The following is a 9,645-nucleotide window of genomic DNA, read 5'->3' as shown; positions in this document are numbered from 1 at the left end:
CCCTGACCAGGGAGGTGTCTTTCCCTGAGTCAGATGGTTTAAGTCCTGCTGTGGAAGGTCTCACTTGTCACAATCAATGGTTCACTGCATCTCTGTGGAAGATGGTGCAAATGTGGTACAGGGAGAAATAGAGAACTGACATTCAATTCCAGTACTGGGGGAGCTCTGCATTGTCAGAGATGACATCTTTTAGAAATGACATTGGAGTTCTCATTTGCCCTTTTGTGTGGATGTGAACGTTTTGTTGATAAAGACTCAGTCATTTCATTTTATTTTGTGAGACCTCTCTGGACTGAGGGCCAGGAAGTCTCACGCCTCACTGTCTTTGCTGTTCTATATCTAATTCTTCTGAGAAAGGTGAATTGTTTTGATGGTAACTGTGAATCTTTAGTTCCTAGCATGTGAAATGTTTCTGATTAATGTGATGCTACTTGGTGTAGGTATCTGCAAACTTGGCACTTGGCCATACCTTGGGCAGAGGAGAAGCACAAGAACTTGTGGGTGTTCCAGTCTGCACAGGCCCGACAGACACTGTGAAGAATCTTTAGCTGTTGAGGAGGTATCGCTACAAGCTAAGGCACAACTGAGAGTATCACAAATAGCTTCAAATAGCAGATACAGCTGCTCATTGTTGGAGACAGAAGACATTATTAGACCAAGCTATCAGACATCAACATCCAGTGCTTATTAAAATAGTAGGTGAATTGTCATTCTTCTTTATAAAGTGATTACATCTGAAGAACAAGATTTGGCACTTTCCGAAGAGTAGCTAGGGAATAGTGCAGGAAAATGAAAGCAATAATTATCCTGATGAATCATCGCTGGATTCCCTTCAAAGATAACAACATCCTGCATAAGCTGAAGAACTCAAAATCAAACTGCTCCCTTACTAGCCCACAGTAGCACATCAAAAATTAACATTTCCCTCCTCTCTGCCCACTTCCTGACTCTTCCCTTCTCCTACACTCTAACAGCCTGTCTTTTCACATTTCCTCCACTCTTTTCTCATACTGAATAAGCCCATTTTCATTTTATAGCTTAAAGCAGTTTAAAATCAGTATTTACGTCAGTTTCTCTATTTAAGTAGTAAGTGTTAGTGTTGAGTGCAGGAGTCAATGAACAGCTTCTGCTTGTTGATAATCAAAGCTGAGTTATAGGATAGGCTGACATTTCTGACATCATTAGCTACAGGCCACAAGAGGGCAGCATTGGCAACAGGTCATACAAAGTTGGCACAACTTCACGATCAGAGCTGAAAATGTGTTGCTGGAAAAGCGCAGCAGGTCAGGCAGCATCCAAGGAACAGGAGAATCGACATTTCGGGAATCAGCCCTTCTTCAGGAATGAGGGAAGTGTGTCCAGCAGGCTAAGATAAAAGGTAGGGAGGACGGACTTGGGGCAGGGGCATTGGAAATGCGATAGGTGGAAGGAGGTCAAGGTGAGGGTGTTAGGTCGGAGTGGGGTGGGGGCGAAGAGGTCAGGAAGAGGATTGCAGGTTAGGAAGGCGGTGCTGAGTTCGAGGGATTTGTCTGAGACAAGGTGGGGGGAGGGGAAATGAGGAAACTGGAGAAATCTGAGTTCATCCCTTGTGGTTGGAGGGTTCCTAGGCGGAAGATGAGGCGCTCTTCCTCCAACCATCGTGTTGCTATGGTCTGGAGATGGAGGAGTCCAAGGACATGCATGACCTTGGTGGAGTGGGAGGGGGAGTTGAAGTGTTGAGCCACGGGGTGGTTGGGTTGGTTGGTCCAGGTGTCCCAGAGGTGTTCTCTGAAACGTTCCGCAAGTAGGTGGTCTGTCTCCCCAATATAGAGGAGGCCACATCGGGTGCAGCGGATGCAATAGATGATGTGTGTGGAGGTGCAGGTGAATTTGTGGTGGATATGGAAGTATCGCTTGGGGCCTTGGAGGGAAGTAAGGGGGGAGGTGTGGGCGCAAGTTTTGCATTTCTTGCGGTTGCAGGGGAAGGTGCCGGGAGTGGAGGTTGGGTTGGTGGGGGGTGTGGACCTGACGAGGGAGTCACGGAGGGAGTGGTCTTTTCGGAACGCTGATAGGGGAGGGGAGGGAAATATATCCCTGGTGGTGGGGTCCGTTTGGAGGTGGCGGAAACTTCACGATCAACCTTGGAAGACCTCAGGGGAACAACTCATTTGAAAACTTGCACCAAATAGGCTAAATTGGAGGGGGAATAAAAACAACTCCTACTGTAACTAATTTTGAATTTCTACTTTATTATCTAATTTTTCCTTATCTGCTGAGACACATGCCCTTGACAGATAGAGTCATAAAGTCATCGAGATATACAGCACAGAAACAGACCCTTAGGTCCAACTCGTTCTTGCCGACCAGATATCCCAACCTAATCTAGTCCATTTGCCAGCACTCGGCCCATATTCCTTTAAGCCCTTCCTATTCATTTACCTCTAAATGTTGCAATTGTACCAGCCTCCACCACTTCCTCTGGCAGCTTATTCCATACATGTACCACCCTATGTGTGAAAAAATTGCCCTTTCGGTCTCTTTTATATCTTTCCCCTCTCACCCGAAACCTATGCCCTCTAGTTCTGGACTCCCCCACCCCGGGGAAAAGACTTTGTCTATTTATCCTATCCATGCCTCTCATGATTTATAAACCTCTATGATGTGGTTGCATGATGAATAGTGTCTCCACTATTTCACCAAGTTATCATTCTCCATGTGACAGTCTAAGGAGTAAAATCAAGGAGACCGTTTAACCTCTGGGATGACCTGATACACTCATTTTGCATCCATGCATGCATTTAGCAACCAGGAGTGGGGGATTTTCCCCTACCAACCTACAGTGGTGTCAGGTCAGGATAAGATCAGGTTTTGCTGTGATAGCATTCACAGTTGACACTTCTGGCTTAACCTCAGACATGTAGAGCATGACATACGTCAAATAATTCTCCACAAGCACTGAGCCTTAAGGGCAGGTAGAGACTGGATCACCAGCTGAGGTGTAGGCTTGCTGCAAAGAGTAAGATTGCTTTTGCTGGTGCTATTGCTATTATTTTGCATCATGCTCTTATGTGAACATACTGTGTTCCTGTCTGAAAGTGGATTTATTAATAGCTCTTCAGATGTTGGAAGCAAGTAGTCAGATTATCCCTGCTGTCTCATCAGCTAGACAGTAACATTGAAGAGAGGCGATTGAGGCTGTTGCTTAACACCAAGCTGAACTTGGTCAAAGGTGAGAATGCTGGAGATCCTTTATAGATCACAAGTTGTTTTGTGATTGTTAACTAATCTAATAGCTCAGAAATGCAATAAACTGTTAAGAGTTTTATTCCAACATCATGGGGAAGAAGTGGAAAGACAGATACAGTGAGTTTGTGTCAAAATGCCACCAGGAATCTCAGACTTGAGAGTATTCCCTGTCAAAAACATAGCCAACACACAGATTCATTAAATATTTATTGATTTTGCACTATTATTTCAATGCACATCATTACCTTCCTTATGTGCAGACTTTATCTGTGAATGTTTCTCCCAGTGAATCATATATATTTTAAATATTGTTTCCAAGCCCACTATTATCTGGATGTGTGTCACTCTGTGAATCATAATCTTAAAATAATATGAAAGATAAAATATTAATGAAATCTGAAGTGTTTCCTACTCCATTGCCCATGAAATATGTTCTCTTTTTGATGAGCAAAGGTAAATTGAGAGCCACTGGACTCGTGGACTGTCTGAGTGTGTTTTGTGTGTCAACTTTACTGATTTGTTGAAACATTTTTGAAAAATAATTTTTAAGGGTGAAAATAAGTACTTTTTTTCCAAAATGCAACAGCCTTCAATTAGGTGGTCAATCAAAGAATTGCAGTGTTTCATTCATGTTATTATAGTTCCCTTACTCTCACAACAACCATCTCCAAAGCACATTTTACGAGAAAGGTATCTCGAGTTGTGGCACATTATTATAATGTCCATCTTTAGTTTTCTGACAGATGGACTAGATTCAGGCCTCTTGCCTTTTCAGAGTGACAGGATGATGTACAGCAGATGATAATGATGTCTGCAGTACAGCAGTGGGTGATGCAGACAGTATTGCATCAGATGGCAACACTGAACTAGAAACAGAATGAGGTTATGACATAGTAGCGTTACTCCACAAATAATGAACAGGGTATGATAATTTTGGTACTGCCACACAGTTTGCAGAAGTTAAAAGAAAACCCTGTTGCTGTTTAGTTTCCCATTTCCAAACCTCTTACTACTCCTCATGTGATCACTTTCAAATAAAGAATAGAAATGTAAACATATCCTCAGCTGTAGTCACAACATGCATAACATTATATACACTTCTGAACTGTGTTATTTATACACTCTGTAGAAACTGGATCTATTTGTTCTATTTTTACCTTATTTGAAGGAAGAATGTACACATTTTGTTATTGACCTTCAGTTATCAGCACAATGTTTTGCTACAACCCTCTCATGGGCACTCTGTATAACAAAATGGTAAGATAGAGCATTTTACATTTTACATTATCAATTGATAGGCTTTACTGAGACAGAATCCAGCATTACATAGATACCACCCTGCTATATACAATCTGTTACAGCTACCAGTCACCACTGTCTGTTTCAGCTCAGCTAATATGATAAGTTTGAATTAGTTTCTTTTTTTGTCTGTTCCTCGGGTCCCTGCTGTCTTGGGTTGAATTTGCACATCAGCAGAAAGAGTGGGTGCTATCTCTTTCTACACCTTTCAATGATACAATTAAGCTGTGCTGGTAACATGGAGAAATCAATGGAGCTGACATCTGAAGTTGATTTTATTGGAGCAAACATGAACTGATTGGATCTTACAGAAAGCACTGAGATCCTGGTGGAGGGAGGTAGGTGTGGAGAGGCCTCTGGTGACTCCCAGAGTCTCATTACTTTATGCTTTTCTGTAAAAGTATTCATCATTTACTGAGGTTCAAGATGACCATAAGGCCATAAGACCATAAGACATAGGAGTGGAAGTAAGGCCATTCGGCCCATCGAGTCCACTCCGGCTTGCTTTGACATGGTTTGCTTTGATTTTTTTTCAATGATCTGTTTGATGATAGCATCTCCTAGGTGGTTCTAAATCATTGCAACCAGCACTTCCTCAGAGGGTCCCCGGTTTATGGTGATCTCAGTGCTCATCCAGCTGTTAGAGGGCAGTTATTATCAATGGAACCCAAGCTGAACATGTTAGCTTTTTCACTGAGCAGAAGCAAGATGGGAGAAGGAACACTAAAATGTTATTGAAGTTATAGTGCAGTAATTTCTGATGGTGCTTGGTATATAATATTGATGTGCAGCAGAGATTTGGGCAAGCCTGAGAAGACACTTTACTGCTGCTCTGCTTTGATGAGAAAGTGGGGGTTGCAGATGCTGGAGATCAGTGCTGCTCTGCTTTGTTTACTGGCTGTTGTCAATCTATGAAATGCTGGTGATTGTTACCTTTATCTGAATCACTGCTTGCAGCAGAGAAGCACCTCCACAATTCTGTCACCGATGCAAGCAGCCAGACATTGTTTTAGATATGGGTCCCAGAGATTTATGTTACATTTCAATAATTACTTATTTTTAGCAGCCCTGAAGTAATTTTATGGCCAAGGCCAAAATCCAGAAATTGGCTAAGTAAGGATAATAAAACCTGCAAGTATTTTGGAGTTTTAACTGTTAACAATGCTGAGGGGAGCACTCCCTCACTCCATCTAAGTTTACTGCTCACTGATTGCTTCCTCTACCCACATTATTGAGGCTGCTCTGCGGCCAGCACATTTTTGTTCTTGGGGTGTGAATGTCACTGATATATCTAAGGTTTGCTGCCCTTCCATATTTTGTGTTCAGAAAGTCATGATTAGCTGTCTTCTTGAAATGCTGCAGTTTATATGATGTAGGTACATCCATTAACCTGCAGGATTTAATTCAGTGATGATGAAGGAACAATGATATAGTTCTCAATCTGGAGGGTGTGTGACTTAGAGGAGGACTTCCAGGTGATGGTTATCCTATAACTTCTGTTACTAGCAGGTCTGAGGGTGATCTAGGTTCATTTGTTCTCCTTCTCCCTCTTTGGGGATTAAAGCATGTTCTATGCTTGCCTTTAGTCAGCTGCTGTTGGACAGAGACCTTTCTCCCATCTCCCTGTTCGAAGCTTGTTAATAAGTCACATCTAATATGGTGTTTTCTGCACATGCTAATGTAAGGAACATTTTTCGAAGGAAAGTTGGCTCCCTGAAGGATAATATCCTTGTGAAGCAGCTTTCAACTTTATTTCATGCCTCAATGTTTGTTTAACTATTATCTAACTATCTTTGTGGTTAAGATGAGGAACAAGGGCTCCGTCTAATAGATGATCCCTGTTCTGGTACATGGATAAATACAAGAAATACCCCTTCCCTGCTGTGTTGGTTTTGGGGATACTAACGGTTCTCTAACCAGCCCATGCTCTGGAAGCTTTTCTCTCACCCACTGCGCCATCAAAGCGAAAGGTATGGCAGATCTGGCAGAGGTGAAGGTGTCATGAGCATTTGCTCATGAGGATATAAGGATCCGAATGTTGAAGATTGATACTTGAGTTAACCCAATGACCGTTCTCTGTCTTAGAGCCAGATATTAAGGACTAATAGGGTATTTGGCACTCACACCTCTGTTTGTCACCTGGAAAAACTGGATGTTGATCGTGAGAAGCAACCGTCACTCATTTCCCAGCTCTTTAATTAGAGATTACAGGGCAACAGTTAGAAGCAGGAACCTGGATTGATTTACCCTCCATAAACCTGGGGATCACAAGGAAATTAACAGGGGCAGGAATCCTGGTTGATGTCCTGTCTCCCTAACATTGGGCAGTGATCAGAAATAACAACATTGGATGATTTCTCCTCTCTGTAAACCCAGTTGTAGCCCCACTGCTTCTTGGCTGAGATGAAACCAGTGCATTTTTAGGCTGAGTAACATTGGGTGTGTATTTATTCACTGAGCTATTCCTTCACAGCAATTAGTTGTTGATAACTTCTGCCTTCACCTCTTCAAATTTGAGTTTCCTTTCTTTAAGTGCAGAGTAGCTATCAGCTTTTGTTATGTTTTTGCTTGGAGTATGGAATTTTTTCGTTAGTGACCATATCCCCCTATGTTGATATCTGGTTACCTGAGAGAAATTGTTGGCTGGAAGGAACCTGGACCTGCTGTTCAGGCTCCCAGATGCAATACTGGATACTCCTTTGTTGAACCACTTTCTCACTTTGTATTGGCAGTCGTAATGATGAAGTAAATAGCTGGCCCCGTCTATCATGCAGGATATGCTGGGACACCATTAGAATCAAATGCAGATTTAAGCTTTTAAATTGCTTAAACTGAAAGATATACAATACATACACAACATATTACACACTTAATGTCAACAATATTGTAATAAAAGCTCAATTGTGAGTTAAGCAGAGAACAATTCAATCTCTGAAGATGTTGAGGTTTATGTTTAAACAGTATAAAGCTGATGTTTACACGCCACTGTAAGCATTTGCTGTGCAAATGAACCAGATACGCATATTTTGACCATTCTTAGCTTCCCCCCTTTATCCCCCCATGAAAGGATTCCCTACCTGGTACAGTTTAACTGTTTTAAAACAGGATGATGCACAATTTCGGGAATGAGTGATTATTGAACTTTGCAAGAATAGACTCTGTTTGTCAAGACGAACAGAAAGCTGAATCTAAGGATTACGAAAACCTCTACAAGTTGTTTCAAATGTAGATAAGAGCCTTGGGTCTCCAGTGTCAAGATGTTCTTGTTGCTCTTTAGAAAGGTTTCTGATCCCAGTTAAGCAGTTTAATGGCTGAGCATTTCCTTACATCCAAATCACAAGAAACATTGCAAAGGGCTGAGTTGCAGACCATAAGACCATAAGACATAGGAATGGAAGTAAGGCCATTCGGCCCATCGAGTCCACTCCGCCATTCAATCATGGCTGATGGCATTTCAACTCCACTTACCCGCATTCTTCCCATAGTCCTTAATTCCTTGTGACATCAAGAATTTATCATTCTCTGTCTTGAAGACATTTAGCGTCCTGGCCTCCACTGCACCCCGCAGCAATGAATTCCACAGGCCCACCACTCTCTGGCTGAAGAAATGTCTCCGCATTTCTGTTCTGAATTCACCCCCTCTAATTCTAAGGCTGTGTCCACGGGTCCTAGTCTCCTTGCCTAACGGAAACAATTTCCTAGCGTCCACCCTTTCCAAGCCATGTATTATCTTGTAAGTTTCTATTGGATCTCCCCTTAATCTTCTAAACTCCAATGAATACAATCCCAGGATCCTCAGCCGTTCCTCATATGTTAGACCTACCATTCCAGGGATCATTCGTGTGAATCTCCGCTGGACACTCTCCAGTGCCAGTATGTCCTTCCTGAGGTGTGGGGACCAAAACTGGACACAGTACTCCAAATGGGGCCTAACCAGAGCTTTATAAAGTCTCAGTAGTACAACGGTGCTTTTATATTCCAACCCTCTTGAGATAAATGACAACATTGCATTCGCTTTCTTAATCACGGACTCAACCTGCATGTTTACCTTTAGAGAATCTTCAACTAGCACTCCCAGATCCCTTTGTACTTTGGCTTTATGAATTTTCTCACCGTTTAGAAAGTAGTCCAAGCTTGTATTCTTTTTTCCAAAGTGGAAGACCTCGCATTTGCTCACATTGAATTCCATCAGCCATTTCCTGGACCATTCTCCCAAACTGTCTAGATCCTTCTGCAGCCTCCCCACTTCCTCAGTACCATCTGCCTGTCCACCTAACTTCGTATCATCGGCAAACTTCGCTAGAATGCCCCCAGTCCCTTCATCCAGATCATTAATATATAATGTGAACAGCTGCAGCCCCAACACTGAAACCTGCGGGACACCGCTTGTCACCGGCTGCCATTCTGAAAAAGAACCTTTTATCTCAACTCTCTGCCTTCTGTCAGACAGCCAATCCTCAATCCATACCAGTAGCTCACCTCGAACACCATGGGCCCTCACCTTACTCAGCAGCCTCCCGTGTGGCACCTTATCAAAGGCCTTTTGGAAGTCTAGGTAGATCACATCCACTGGGTTTCCCTGGTCTAACCTACTTGTCACCTCTTCAAAGAATTCCAACAGGTTTGTCAGGCACAACCTCCCCTTACTAAATCCATGTTGACTTGTTCTAATCCGACCCTGCTCTTCCAAGAATTTAGAAACCTCATCCTTAATGATGGATTCTAGAATTTTACCAACAACCGAGGTTAGGCTAATTGGCCTATAATTTTCCATCTTTCCCTGACTCCAGTGACTTTTGAAAGATCTCAACCAATGCCTCCGCTATTTCCTCAGCCACCTCCCTCAGAACTCTAGGATGTAGCCCACCGGGGCCAGGAGATTTATCAATTTTAAGAACCTTTTAGCTTTTCTAGCACTTTCTCTTTTGTAATAGCAACCATACTCAACTCAGCCCCCTGACTCCCTTTAATTGTTGGGATATTACTCATGTCTTCCACTGTGAAGACTGATACAAAGTACTTATTAAGTTCTCCAGCTATTTCCTTATCTCCCATCACTAGGCTTCTAGCATCAGTTTGAAGTGGCCCAATGTCTACTTTTGCCTGTCGTTTGTTTCTTAT

The sequence above is a fragment of the Chiloscyllium plagiosum genome, unplaced genomic scaffold, assembly GCF_037043375.1.
Source record: "Chiloscyllium plagiosum isolate Xiang-an unplaced genomic scaffold, Cpla_swu_hap1 HiC_scaffold_37, whole genome shotgun sequence".
Classification (NCBI taxonomy): Eukaryota; Metazoa; Chordata; class Chondrichthyes; order Orectolobiformes; family Hemiscylliidae; genus Chiloscyllium; species Chiloscyllium plagiosum.
This window is presented reverse-complemented; position numbering follows the sequence as displayed.